The sequence below is a fragment of the Triticum urartu genome, chromosome 2A (genome assembly GCF_056163025.1).
Source record: "Triticum urartu cultivar PI428250 chromosome 2A, HENAU_Tu73, whole genome shotgun sequence".
NCBI lineage: Eukaryota > Viridiplantae > Streptophyta > Magnoliopsida > Poales > Poaceae > Triticum > Triticum urartu.
The window spans coordinates 502,311,482-502,326,790 of record NC_141874.1 but is presented as its reverse complement, the minus strand read 5'-3'; the positions used below and the strand labels follow the sequence as shown (position 1 = coordinate 502,326,790).

Below are 15,309 nucleotides of genomic sequence, written 5' to 3'. Positions count from 1 at the left end.
AAAATGATAATCATTGAGCCAAAATTTCATAACATTTAATTGTTAAGGAAAACAACATCACCATTGAGCTAAGATGGACAGTAGCAATTATTTCATTGCAACTTCAGCATTTTTGAATGTCATTTTAATTGTCAAAAATGTAAATGACATCCCCTGGCCTCCAAACTTTTTGTGGAGCTGTCCAAAAAAAATCCTTGGATTTTATGGGCCCAGTTCCATAATTTATTTATGATATTTGGCTGCCCAATTAACTTTCTTTCTTTCTCTGTTTATTAAAAAAAGGAAAACAGAAAAGAGAAAAGGCCTAAGTGCACGGTGCACTTAGTCCTGCTCACTACAGGAGCCGGCCCAGCCCATCACCGGCGCCTTCTCCTTCCATGTTCATACCAGGCGCGGTGGACGCCTGTGCGCCGTCCGTGGCCGCGGGTAGCCACAGGCCGGCCATCCGCTGCCGTCTCGCGCAGATAAGGTCGCCGGCGAAGCCCCTGCCAAACCCTAGCCCCCTCACTCGTTCGCACGCGCCTCGCCTCTCTCTTTTCCCCATCTCGCCCGAGAGCTCGTTGTCGTCCTTCGTCGATTCCGCGCCCTCCGTCACCGCCTTGCCTTGCTGAGATGTCGTGAGGCTCCGCAATCGTCTCCTCCGTCGACTGCGCCCAGCCGTTCAAGCCGGGAGCCACCGAGTCGAGCCCGGCGACCTCTTCTTCCCCTACGGCCATCTTTGACTCCGTCGATGGTTTCGGCGACGACAAGCCTCCCCGAGCCCATTTGAGCACACCTACAGGGCCCGGTGAGCAGTCCCCGTCCTTTCCCCTCTCTCCCCGCCTCGGACTGCCGCTGTAGTCGTCGCCCCTTCCTCCCAGGAGCACGCCGGAGCTCGCCGGAGCTTGGCCGTGCCTGCGGGCCGCCGCTGCTGCTAGTGATGTGGCTTGCTGCTGCTGCTGCAGCCCACGCACGACCAAAGCCACCCGCACGCACGCCCCGTGCGCCGCCCGCTGCGTCCCCTAGCCGCGTCCGGCTGCGACCGACCGCGCCGCGCGCCTTGGCCCCTGCCTGCGCCGCCTCGCCGTGCGCCAGCCTCGCGCCTAGCCCGCGCGCCCGCTTGCTGCTGGCGCTGCTCGTCCCCGTTGCGCCCTGCAAATGCTCGCCTCCTGCACCCGTCGCTCGCCGTTGCCCCGCGATGCCGCTGCTGCCTCTTGCTGCACCACCTCCGCCCGCGCCTGTCCCGCCCTGGCGCCGGCCGACGCCCGCCACTGCCCTCTGGCCTGGCCGCCGGCGCTACGAGCGCACGAGCCCAGCCGCCCCCTGCCTCGGTTAATCAGGGGATAAAACCCCCCATTTAATCCCCTAACCCCCCACTGACAACCAGGCCCCAGGCCACTAACTAAAACCTATTAGTTTTAATAAGAAAATGTATTTAGCCCATGGGTCGCTGACACGCGGGTCCCACCGGACCACTTGACTGGTCAACCATGGACCAGTCAACTGCTGAGTCAGCAGTTGACTGGACCCACTGGTCAGTCACTCTGGTGCATCTCTGGTGCACTGCACTGGGTGCACCTAGCCTTTCACTCTTTTTTTAATTAGATTAAATTCCAGAAAATGTTTAATTCTTATAAAATTAATAGAAAATAAACCGTAACTCGGATGAAAATGTTTTCTACATGAAAGTTGCTCAGAAAAATCCAACGAATCCGAATATGCGGTCCGTTCATCTGTCACATGCCCCTGGCATGTTTAACTTAGAACATCCCCCCTCCGGTCATCTGTTTGACACAGGTCCGGAACCGGGAAAACATTCCCGGATGTTATCCCCTCCGCCGGTAACGTGTAGCACCGTGTTAGAACACATCTAGCTCTGCCTGTTCTCCTGTTTATGCACTTGCTTGCTATATATTTACTATTTCTTTCCCCTCTTCTCTCCGGTAGACCCCGAGACCGATGCTGCCCTGTGATCAACTACGTCGATGACGACCCCTCCTTGCCAGAGCAACCAGGCAAGCCCCCCCTTTGATCATCCCGATATCGCCCATTCCATTCTCTCATGCTTGCATTAGATTTTGCTACTGTTATTGTTTGCTCCTATTCTGATGCATAGCCTGCTTTTGTAACCTGCTTATTGTTACCTTACCTGCTTATCCTAAACTGCTTAGTATAGGTTGGTTAGTGATCCATCAGTGACCCCCACCTTGTCCTTGTTGCCCCTGCTTCATCATTGAAGACCCGATCAACGGGATCGAAGACCAGGCCCCGGCACTGCACATCACTTTCCCCTTAGTTGCTCGACACTACTAGGTTACTATCGAGTGCCGAGGGTGAGACCTCTACAACACTTCTGTTGTTAACCCTGTAGTGTAGCTATTCGGTGGTGGTCATCGAGGGTGATTCCGCCTTAACCACTTCCGATACGACTCTATCGTGCAACCCCTCAAGTGTGAACCTTGGGGGTGGTTCCTCTTACGTTCACCTTGATGATTACATCGAGTGGAATTCACTGGGGGTGATTCCTCGGGTTTTCCCTTTGATGTTTGGACACACGGTTACTATGGTTACTATGACTTTTCACTGAACCCTGTTACTAAAGACGGGTCGGCCCTGAGGGGTACCCGCGCGAGCATATTTGCGAGTGATGTGGAGTCGGATTGACCTGGAGGGTGCCCGCGAGATAATTACGAGGCGTGGCCGGGCATTCCTAGCCCTTGCCGCAAGACCTTGAGACGGGGCAACGGGGTCACATCTTTCGTGAGTCTCTGCTTGTTACCGCGCGTTCCTAATCCACTACGATTTGGATATTTGATCCGAGGGGCCTCTGGCCTGATAGCACTAACCATCACGTGGGCATAGTATGGGCGTTCTGCGTCGTATGCATCAGCTGAAGCTTAATAGACGTCAGCGACTAAGCGGCACGCGCCGGGTTGGACTGTGTAAGCACCTGCCTTGTTGAAGGAGGTAGCTAGGTCTGCTCACCGGCCGCCCACGCAACGTGCAGGAGTTCCTGGGGAGATGGCCCATGACCCCTGGGGGCATAGGTTTAGTCCGGCATGCTGACCTCTCTATTAAGCCTAGGTCGGGTTGCGGCGTATTGTTTGGCCGAGGCCGGGCATGACCCAGGAAAGTGTGTCCGGCCGGAGTTAATCGAGCGTGGTGGGTAAGTTGGTGCACCCCTGCAGGGAAGAAAACATCTATCGATAGCCTGACCTACGGTAACGGACACTTGGAGTTGTATCCCGATCGATACAACTAGAATTGGATGGTGATGAGAATTGGATTGTGATGATAACCGGATAGTATGGCTCTGGGATTGCTTTCTCACAGGGAGTCGAGAAAGGATCTCTGGCCGAGGTTGATAACATTACTACTACTTTACTTTATGCTACTCTACTCCCTCCTGTTGTTGCAAGATGGTGGTTTCCAGAAGATGCTAGTCTTCGATAGGATTAGGTTCTCCCCTCTGTTCTGGCATTTCTGCAGCCCAGTCCACATATACCGCCTTCCTTTGATAATGTTGCATATATATTGTAGATCATTGCTTGCGAGTACTTTGGATGAGTACTCACGGTTTCTTTGCTTTCCCTTTTCCCCCTTTCTTCTTCTTACCGGTTGATGCAACCAGATGTCGGAGCCCAGGAGCCAGACGACACCACTGAAGACTACTGCTACCCCGAGGGTGTCTACTACTACGTGACGACCGCTGACGACTTGGAGTAGTTAGGATGCTCCCAGGCAGGAGGCCTTGCCTTTTCAATCGTTGTTGCTTTTGTGCTAGCCTTCTTAAGGCAAACTTTTCTAACTCATGTCTGTACTCAGATATTGTTGCTTCCACTGATTCTTGTGTATTCGAGCTTATGTATTCGAGCCCTCGAGGCCCCTAGCTTGTAATATCAAGCTTGTATTATTTTATTTTGTGTCTAGAGTTGTGTTGCGATATCTTCCCGTGAGTCCTTGATCTTGATCGTACACATTTGCGTGTATGATTAGTGTACGATTGAATCGAGGGTGTCACAATTGTCATGCAACGGATGCACTAGAGCTATAAGTATATGAAAGCTCAACAAAAAGAACTAAGTGGGTGTGCACCCAACTCGCTTGCTCACGAAGACCTAGGGCATTTTGAGGAAGCCCATCATTGGAATATACAAGCCAAGTTCTATAATGAAAAGTTCCCACTAGTATATGAAAGTGATAACATAGGAGACTCTCTATGATGAAGATCATGGTGCTACTTTGAAGCACAAGTGTGGAAAAAGGATAGTAGTATTGTCCCTTTATATATATATATATATATTTGGGCCTTCCTTTTTTTATTTGGCCTTTCTCTTTTTTTGGGACAATACTCTATGAATGATGATCATCACACTTCTATTTATTTATAACTCAATGATTACAACTCGATACTAGAACAAAGTATGACTCTATATGAATGCCTTCGGTGGTATACCGGGATAGCAATGATGCATGAATGACTTGTATGAAAGAATTATGAACGGTGGCTTTGCCACAACTAAAATGTCAACTACATGATCATGCAAAGCAATATGACAATGATGGAGCGTGTCATAGTAAACGGAATGGTGGAAAGTTGCATGGCAATATATCTCGGAATGGCTATGGAAATGCCATGATAGGTAGGTATGGTGGCTGTTTTGAGGAAGGTATATGGTGGGTGTATGATACTGGCGAAAGGTGCGTGGTATTAGAAAGACTAGCAATGGTGGAAGGGTGAGAGTGCGTATAATCCATGGACTCAACATTAGTCATAAAGAACTCACATACTTATTGCAAAAATCTATTAGTTATCGAAGCAAAGTACTACGCGCATGCTCCTAGGGGGATAGATTGGTAGGAAAAGACCATCGCTCGTCCCCGACCGCCACTCATAAGGAAGACAATCAATAAATAATCCATGCTCCAACTTCTTCACATAACGGTTCATCATACGTGCATGCTACAGGAATCACAAACTTCAACACAAGCATTTCTCAGATTCACAACTACTCAACTAGCACGACTCTAATATCACCATCTCCATATCTCAAAACAATTATCAAGTATCAAACTTCTCATAGTATTCGACACACTCATAAGAAAAAAGAATAATCTTGAATGCCTAACATAATTAAAGCAAATTACCACGCTGTTTTGTAGGACTCTCAAAATAATCTAAGTGAAGCATGAGAGAACAATAGTTTCTATAAAACAAATCCACCATCGTGCCCTAAAAGATATAAGTGAAGCACTAGAGCAAAAACTATATAACTCAAAAGATATAAGTGAAGCACATAGAGTATTCTAACAATTCCCGAATCATGTGTGTCTCTCTCAAAAGGTGTGTACAGCAAGGATGATTGTGGAAAACTAACAAATAAAGACTCAAATAATACAAGACGCTCCAAGCAAAACACATATCATGTGGTAAATAAAAATATAGCTCCAAGTAAAGTTACCGATGGAAGTAGACAAAAGAGGGGATGCCTTCCAGGGCATCCCCAAGCTTGGGCTCTTGCCACTCCTTGTTCCATAATCCATCAAATCTTTCACCCAAAACTTGAAAACTTCACAACACAAAACTTAAAGTAGAAAATCTCGTGAGCTCCGTTAGCGAAAGAAAACAAAACACCACTTCAAGGTACTGTAATGAACTCATTCTTTATTTATATTGGTGTTAAACCTAATGTATTCCGACTTCTCTATGGTTTATAAACTATTTTACTAGCCATAGATTCATCAAAATAAGCAAACAACACATGAAAAATAGAATCTGTCAAAAACAGAACAGTCTGTAGTAATCTGTAGCTAACGCAAGTTCCGGAACCCCAAAAATTCTAAAAGAAATTATTATGCTCAAATTGTAAGACCATAAAACTCCTGACGTTGCTTTCGATCTCTTCTAACCTTTTAAGGTGATGATCACCAAATCTAGGTAGAGCCATCGTGACAAGCAAGCAATCTAACACACAAGCAAACAAGAGACGGGCAAAAAGAGGCAAATAGAGAAAGAGAAGGAGGACGGAGAGAGAGGGCGAATAAAACGGCAAGGGTGAAGTGGGGGAGAGGAAAATGGAAAATAATGTAATGCGGGAGATAAGGGTTTGTGATGGGTACTTGGTATGTTGACTTTTGCGTAGACTCCCCGACAACGGCGCCGGAAATCCTTCTTGCTACCTCTTGAGCACTGTGTTGGTTTTCCCTTGAAGAGGAAAGGGTGATGCAGCAAAGTAGCGTAAATATTTTCCTCAGTTTTTGAGAACCAAGGTATCAATCCAGTAGGAGGCCACGCACGAGTCCCTCGCACCTACACAAACAAATAAAATCCTCGCAACCAACGCAATAAAGGGTTATCAATCCCTTCACAGTCACTTACGAAAGTGAGATCTGATAGATATGATAAGATAATATTTTTGGTATTTTTACGATAAAGATGCAAAGTAAAGAAAGCAAAATAAACGGAAAAGGAAATAGCTTGTTGACGGAAGATTAATATGATGGAAAATAGACCCGGGGCCATAGGTTTCACTAGTGGCTTCTCTCAAGAGCATAAGTATTACGGTGGGTAAACAAATTACTGTTGAGCAATTGACATAATTGAGCATAGTTATGAGAATATCTAGGTATGATCATGTATATAGGCATCACGTCCGAGACAAGTAGACCGACTCCTGCCTGCATCTACTACTATTACTCCACACATCGACCGCTATCCAACATGCATCTAGAGTATTAAGTTCAAAAGAACAGAGTAACGCTTTAAGCAAGATGACATGATGTAGAGGGATAAACTCATGCAATATGAAATAAACCCCATCTTGTTATCCTCGATGGCAACAATACAATACGTGCCTTGCTGGCCCTACTGTCACTAGGAAAGGACACCGCAAGATTGGACCCAAAGCTAAGCACTTCTCCCATTGCAAGAAAGATCAATCTAGTAGGCCAAACCAAACTGATAATTCGAAGAGACTTGCAAAGATAACCAATCATACATAAAAGAATTCAGAGAAGATTCAAATACTGTTCATAGATAAACTTGATCATAAACCTACAATTCATCGGTCTCAACAAACACACCGCAAAAGAAGATTACATCGAATAGATCTCCACAAGAGAGGGGCAGAACTTTGTATTGAGATCCAAAAAGAGAGAAGAAGCCATCTAGCTAATAACTATGGACCCGAAGGTCTGAAGTAAACTACTCACACTTCATCGGAGAGGCTATGGTGTTGATGTAGAAGCCCTCCGTGATCGATGCCCCCTCCGGCGGAGCTCCGGAAAAGGCCCCAAGATGGGATCTCACGGGTACAGAAATTTACGGCGGTGGAATTAGGGTTTTGGCTCCGTATCTGGTAGTTTGGGGGTACGTAGGTATATATAGGAGGAAGAAGTACGTCGGTGGAGCAACGTGGGCTCCACGAGGGTGGAGGGCGCGCCTGGGGGGGTAGGCACGCCCACCTACCTCGTGCCCTCCTGGTTGGTTTTCTTGACGTAGGGTCCAAGTCCTCTGGATCATGTTCGTTCCGAAAATCATGTTCCCGAAGGTTTCATTCCGTTTGGACTCCGTTTGATATACTTTTTCTGCGAAACTTTGAAATAGGCAAAAAACAACAATTCTGGGCTGGGCCTCCGGTTAATAGGTTAGTCCCAAAAATAATATAAAAGTGTATAATAAAGCCCAATAATGTCCAAAACAGGATATAATATAGCATGGAACAATAAAAAATTATAGATACGTTGGAGACGTATCAGTAAAGCGTTTAGTATGCAAAGCAAATATATGAAGAAGAAGTATTTCTTACTAACCCGGATTCAGAGTTTTCCAGGAGCCTTCGCAGATCTACCACGCAGTGTGTCCGAGGCCGCAAAGTTCTTCCAAGCCGAAGAAGGGAGCTCCACGGAGAAATTGTTCTGGTCGCAATATCTTGTGTAGAGCATCCCGTGCCCTTCACCGATCAGCTGAAACAACTGGTGGATCTGCATAGGGTGGCCGAACTAGCCATGCAAGGAGCACCGCACACCCGAGCGCTATTTTGCAGATGTCCTAGAGGGGTCTCGCATTGTAGCAACACAATGTGGGCAAGACATTATCTTTGAATGAATACATTCATGTTGTCTTTGCCTTGTAGGATGAAACAAAACTTTTATGTAGTATAATGCTTTAAAAAATTTCTCCTCATGTGCGGCCGTTTTATGTGAAATCTGAGAGTTGGCCAGTCGTCGGCTTCTGCCCCACGTAGGAAATACGGGGGTGTTCGGGATGTAATCTAAACACTCTTGATCCAATTGTTTGGTCCTTGAAGGAGGTGTTTAGCGCAACGAACCAAGAAATCGGACTATGCGGCTTTAGCACTCTCACTTAGCCATAGGAGTTTGACAATAGAAATATATGCACAACCCCTAGTATCCGGACTAGGATGCTGTAAACACTTGATCGGGTAAGTACCAATCCCTCGCGTAATGTGGAAAAAGTCTCTAAGGATTTGAGACCTCCGAAGAGCTGACCGGCTCTCGCCGCATCATGACAGTCAGTTTTCGGCTTTCTCTACTGAGGTGCTCACTTAGGTAAACCAAGGCACAATCGCAGTAGTTCTCCCTTTACTACCCTAGCCGATATAGCGGAACGTAAGGTAGCAAGCACAGGAGCCGGGCAACCCAACTATTGACAAAAGACATGATTCAGAGCCAATGCATATAGTGCTAAATTCAGGGTGCCGAACTGTACTGTAAAAGTGTTCGGACTTTTGTTGCCATGTTGTGGGGCGCTATGAAGCCCCTGGCAAATTGAAACGCACCTGAGTATACATGTGTTATCTGTTAGAATTACCATAAAGGAAAAGGCAAAAAGAAAGAAAAAGGAAGAACCAGTGGTAAGCTAGAGCCGTGAAAATTTGGGCCACAAATTGTTTCTATTATAATTTCATTGGTGTGTTAAAGCGCATTTATACAGGTAATGCAATAAGCGGAAAGACTATTTACTATGCCTTCACCAAGAGAGAGCTGCGTGTGGGTCCTGAAGATAGGTAAAGGGATCGTTAAAGAGACCACCTAAGAGTTTCCCAGTACGTCCATGCTTCTTGTTGTCTTGGTGTTTTATCCTTCGAAAAGAATCAATGGCCAAGCCGCCAGGAAAGGCCTAAAAAAGGAAAAACAAAAGAAAAAGGGAAATAGTGAAAGTATGAGTGTCCGGGGCGGTCGAGCCATATTGCGGATCACAAGCTGATTATGCCTCCATCCGGGTCCATGGTATTTTTAGTGCATAATTATGTACGCGTGGTACGATGGTCGCCACTTGGTCAGGACGGGGACGGAGGCCAAATTGCTAGTCGAGCTCCTGACGAGCCGAGTTGTCCTTCTGCGGAATGGTTCGGACTCTCTTGACAGTGTCCGAGGGATCGACCACCGAATTGAGGTTCTGCTTGACAAGGCTACCCTGTACCTCTGCTGCTAAGGCAGCGGTGTGCTCCTCGGTGCGGAGGGAGCGTTCCGTATTTCCATTGACTGTTATGACGCCGCGCGGTCCGGGTATCTTAAGCTTCAGCGGGCCTCTAGTGTGATTGAGCCCGTGCAGCGGGCCTCTATGCCCGGTATGACTCCTTTAAAGGTAGTCTTTGTGGGCTTGATCCGCGATGGGTTAATGCCCATTTTGCGCATGGTATCCTGATAGAGCAAGTTGAGGCTACTGCCATCGTACATCAGGACTCGCGTCAGGTGGAACCCATCAATTATTGGGTCCAGGACCAGTGCGGCTGAACCGCCATGACGGATACTGGTCGAGTGATCCCAGCGATCGAAAGTGATCGGGCATGACGACCATGGATTAAATTTTGGGGCGATTGGCTCTATCGCGTAGACGTCCCTGAGCATGCGCTTGCGCTCCCTCTTGGGGATATCGGTAGCGTATATCATGTTTACTGTTTTGACCTAAGGAGGGAACTTCTTCTGTCCCCCTGTGTTCGGTGGCCGGGGCTCCTCGTCGTCGTCTTTGCTTTGCAATCCCTTATCCTTGTTTTCGCCATTTAACTTGTCGGACTGTTTAAAACCCCAACAATCTCTATTGGTATGATTGGGTGGTTTGTCTGGGGTGCCATGAATCTAGCACGGATGATCAAGTATGTGGTCCAGCCTAGATGGGCCCAAATTGTTCTTTTTGAACGACATCATCCGCTGACCAGGCTTAGAGCCACTGAATCCGGCATTGACCGCCGTATCCTCGGTGTTATCATTGTTATTTCGACGCTTCTACCTATTGCATCGAGACTTGTCGTTGCTATTTTTAGCTTCATGGGTGCCAGCGTCGCTTGCATTGTTTTTGCTACGGGCCAACCAACTATCCTCGCCCGCACAAAAACGGGTCATGAGTGCTGTGAGGGCCGCCATGGACTTTGGCTTCTCTTGGACGAGGTGGCGGGCGAGCCATTCGTCGTGGATGTTGTGTTTAAAGGCCGCTAGGGCTTCGGCATCCGGACATTCGACTATCTGGTTCTTTTTAGTTAGGAACCTGGTCCAGAATTTCCTGGCGGACTCTCCGGGCTGTTGAACTATATGGCTTAAGTCATCGGCGTCCGGAGGTCGAACGTATGTACCTTGAAATTTATCAAGGAAGGCTTCTTCCAAGTCCTCCCAGTTGCCGATGGAGTTTTCGGCCAGGCTGTTCAACCAGTGTCGTGCTGGTCCTTTGAGTTTCAGGGGAAGGTATTTAATGGCATGAAGGTCATCGCCGCGGGCCATATGAATGTGGAGAATGAAGTCTTCGATCCATACCGCGGGGTCTGTGGTGCCATCATATGATTCTATATTCACGGGTTTGAACCCTTCTGGGAATTCATGTTCCATGACTTCGTCGGTGAAGCAATGAGGATGTGCGGTGCCTCTATATCGGGCCGTATCGTGATGTAGCTCTGATGGGGTCCGTCTGCGGCTTTTAGCCCGCGCATGACTAGGTTTGTCACGTCCGAACAGATGGTCGTCCCCGCGTGTCGGGGCACGTCCTCACGATCCGTAGATCGATCTAGTATGTCCCGCTTTATTGTTCAGGTCATGTCGAAGGTCATATGTATGACCGTGAGCTGATTTACCTCTGCCTTTGCGATGAGGCGGGGCGGGCTGGTGTTCGGCTTGAGTTGCCGATTTGTCCCAGCCACGTGGTGGTCGGTCAGCCGTATTGCGCGATGGTGGTATGTGTTCCGGCGCCTCGTCGTTGAACTGAGGTAGTAATTTGTGCTTTGGGTAGCTTTTGACCGGGCGCTTGAGCCGTATTCTTCGGCTGCTAGGACACCAGTCCATTTATCGTTGAGCAGATCTTGGTCGGCTTGAAGCTGCTGCTGCTTCTTTTTCAGGCTCCTTGCAGTGGCTATTAGCTGGCGCTTGAAGCACTCCTGCTCAAGAGGTTCCTCAGGCACGATGAAATCCTCGGTGCCGAGGCTCGCCTCATCCTCGGAGAGCGGAAGATAATTACTGTCCTCTGAATCCTCATGCGTGGCCTATTTACCAGGCTAACCTGCCCATCTTCCCGTTCATCCTGTTCGGTAGCTACGTCCACGGGGTCTTCGTTGTCTTCGGCACCTTTCGGAGTGTTATCTTCTCCTGTGCCGGTGTTGCTATCTTTACTGCGGCGTGACTTAGAGCGGCGCCGCTAACGCCGGTGTTTCGATTGTATCTCAGGAGGTTTATCCTCAACTGGATCTTCTTTGTCATCGTCGCTCTTCTCCTTTGGTGCATCCACCATGTACACATCGTATGAGGAAGTGGCCATCCAATGTCCGGTGAACGGCGGGTTCCGGGCCTCTTCTTCTCCGGCATCCTCGTCCATACCGTCGATGTCATCGGAGCCGTAATCGAGCATGTCAGTTAAGTCTTCGATAGTGGCTATAAAGTGGGTGGCAGGTGGGGAGCGAAATTCCCTGTCATCAGCTTCTAGTTCGAACCGGATATAGTTCGGCTGTGAATCCCCCGCTAAGGATAGATTTTTTAAAGAATTCAGCACATTTCCCAAGGGTGAGTGCTGGAAGATGTCCGCGGCGCTGAATTCGGCGATCGATAACCGATCATGCTCGACGTGCGCGGACACGCATAGTTCGGAACTTATAACCGGAAACGAGTTCGTAGCTCCGGAGACATAGATGTTACTTGAGGTTAAGTCTGTGTGCGGCTCCAATGCTGTGGAGTCTGCAGCCTCCGTGGCGGGGTTGAGCTTCCTGTCCTCGGATGGCGCGCCATACTCTGGATTTAAGGCCAGAGCGGCTACAGGTGCAATTTCCTGGGTATGGCCCGATGACAGATCTAAGTCATGTTCATCAAGGCGATGGGGAGCGATTGCCATGGCATCGAATCCATCGAAGATCAAGTCTCCGTGGATACCCACGACATAGTTCAAGCTCCCGAATCTGACCTGACGGCCAGGGGCGTAGCTGTCGATCTGCTCCAGATGGCCGAGCGAGTTGGCCCGCAGTGCCAAGCCGCCGAACACGAAGATCTGTCCGGGGAGGAAGACCTCCCCTTGGACAGCATCATTGTAGATGATTGAAGGAGCCATCAAACCTTTTGAGGACGACACAGTGGAACTCTCAGTGAAAGCACCAATGATGGATCAAGACGCTTAAGTGGACTTTCACAAAGCACATACCTTGATAAAGTTTTGAAGAAGTTCAAAATGGATCAAGCAAAGAAAGGGTTCTTGCCTGTATTACAAGGTGTGAAGTTGAGTCAGACTCAATGCCCGACCACTACAGAAGATAGTGAGAAAATGAAAGTCATTCCCTATGCTTCAACCATAGGTTCTATCATGTATGCAATGCTGTGTACCAGACCTGATGTGTGCCTTGCTATTAGTTTAGCAGGGAGGTACCAAAGAAATCCGGGAGTGGATCACTGGAGTGCGGTCAAGAATATCCTGAAATACCTGAAAAGGACTACAAACATGTTTCTCATTTATGGAGGTGACAAAGAGCTCGTTGTAAACGGTTACGTAGATACAAGCTTTGACACTGAACCGGATGACTCTAAGTCACAAACCAGATACGTATTTTTATTGAATGGTGGAGCTGTCAGTTGGTGCAGTTCTAAGCAAAGCATCGTGGCGGGACCTACGTGCGAAGCGGAATACATAGCTACTTCGGAAGCAGCAAATGCAGGAGTCTGGATGAAGGAGTTCATATCCGATCTAGGTGTCATACCTAGTGCATCGAGTCCAATGAAAATCTTTTGTGACAACACTGGTGCAATTGCCTTGGCAAAGGAATCCAGATTTCACAAGAGAACCAAGCACATCAAGAGATGCTTCAATTCCATCCGCAATCAAGTCAAGGAGGGAGACATAGAGATTTGCAAGATACATACGGATTTGAATGTTGCAGACCCGTTGACTAAGCCTCTCTCATGAGCAAAACATGATCAAAACCAAGACTCCATGGGTGTTAGAATCATTACAATATAATCTAAATTATTGACTCTAGTGCAAGTGGGAGACTGAAGGAAATATGCCCTAGAGGCAATAATAAAGTTGTTATTTATATTTCCTTATATCATGATAAATGTTTATTATTCATGCTAGAATTGTATTAACCGGAAACTTAGTACACATGTGTGAATACATAGAAAAACAGAGTGTCACTAGTATGCCTCTACTTGACTAGCTCATTAATCAAAGATGGTTAAGTTTCCTAACCATAGACATGAGTTGTCATTTGATAAACGGGATCACATCATTAGAGAATGATGTGATTGACATGACCCATCCGTTAGCTTAGCACTATGATCGTTTAGTTTATTGCTATTGCTTTCTCCATAACTTACACATGTTTATATGACTATGAGATTATGCAACTCCCGAATACCGGAGGAACACTTAGTGTGCTATCAAACATCACAATGTAACTGGGTGATTATAAAGGTTCTCTACAGGTGTCTCTGGTGGTGTTTGTTGAGTTGGCATATATCGAGATTATGATTTGTCACTCCGATTGTCGGAGAGGTATCTCTGGGCCCTCTCGGTAATGCACATCACTATAAGCCTTGCAAGCAAGGTGACTAATCAGTTAGTTGTGGGATGTTGCATTACGGAATGAGTAAAGAGACTTGCCGGTAACAAGATTGAACTAGGAATGATGATACCAACGATCGAATCTCGCGCAAGTAACATACCGATGACAAAGGGAACAACGTATGTTGTTATGCGGTTTGACCGATAAAGATCTTCATAGAATATGTAGGAGCCAATATGGGCATCCAGGTTCCGCTATTGGTTATTGACCAGAGATGAATCTCGGTCATGTCTACATAGTTCTCGAACCCGTAGGGTCCGCACGCTTAACGTTCGATGACGATCGGTATTATGAGTTTATGTGTTTTGATGTACCGAAGATAGTTCGGAGTCCCGAATGAGATCATGGACATGACGAGGAGTCTCGAAATGGTTGATACATAAAGATTTATATATTGGATGACTATATTCGGACACCGGAATGGTTCTGAGGTGTATCGAGTATTTACCGGAGTACCGGGGGGTTACCGGAACCCCCCGGGGGGTTATTGGGCCTCATGGGCATAGTAGTGGAAGAGAGGAGGAAGGCCAAGAGGTGGCGCACGCCCCCCTAGCCCAAACCGAATTGGACTAGGGGGATGGCCCCCTTTCCTTCTCTCCTCCCTCTCCTTCCCCCTTTCTCCTAGTTGGAATAGGAAAGGGGGGCCGAATCCTACTTGGAGTAGGATTGCCCCCCCCCTTGGCGTGCCTCCTCCCCTTGGCCGGCCTCGTCCTCCCTCCCCCTTTATATACGTGGGAGTGGGCACCCCAAAGGCACACCAAAGTTTCTCTTAGCCGTGTGTGGTGCCACTTTCATAGAAACACACCTCGGTCATATCGTTGCAGTGCTTAGGCGAAGCCCTGCTTCGGTAACTCTATCATCACCGTCATCACACCATCGTGCTGACGAAACGCTCCCTCGGCCTCAACTGGATCAAGAGTACGAGGTGCGTCATCGAGTTGTACGTGTGCAGATCGCGGAGGTGCCGTGCGTTCGGTGCTTGATCGGTTGGATCACGAAGATGTTCGATTACATCAACAGTGTTACTTAACGCTTCCTCTTTCGGTCTACGAGGGTACGTGGACACACTCTTCCCGCTCGTTGCTATGCATCTCCTAGATAGATCTTGCGTGATCGTAGGAATTTTTTTGAAATATTGCGTTCCCCAACAGTCTACTATACTAGTGTTTTAGCACATAATGTTAAGTTGGAGTTGCGCCTAAAGCTTTAAGCTACATCCATCCATAACTTGAACAATGTACTATGCATTGAATTGCAAGTTTTGTGCGAATAGATTTCAATC

At 47.6% G+C, this 15,309-nt stretch overlaps 1 long non-coding RNA gene across 1 annotated transcript; it reads left to right on the top strand.

The window, feature by feature from the left end:
• Positions 1–266: 266 nt before the first annotated feature.
• LOC147985634 (uncharacterized) lies at positions 267–3,942 on the top strand. Its single transcript, XR_015615133.1, has 3 exons — positions 267–787; positions 1,927–1,994; positions 3,611–3,942. It is a non-coding gene; the product is annotated as an uncharacterized LOC147985634 (long non-coding RNA).
• Positions 3,943–15,309: the final 11,367 nt, after the last annotated feature.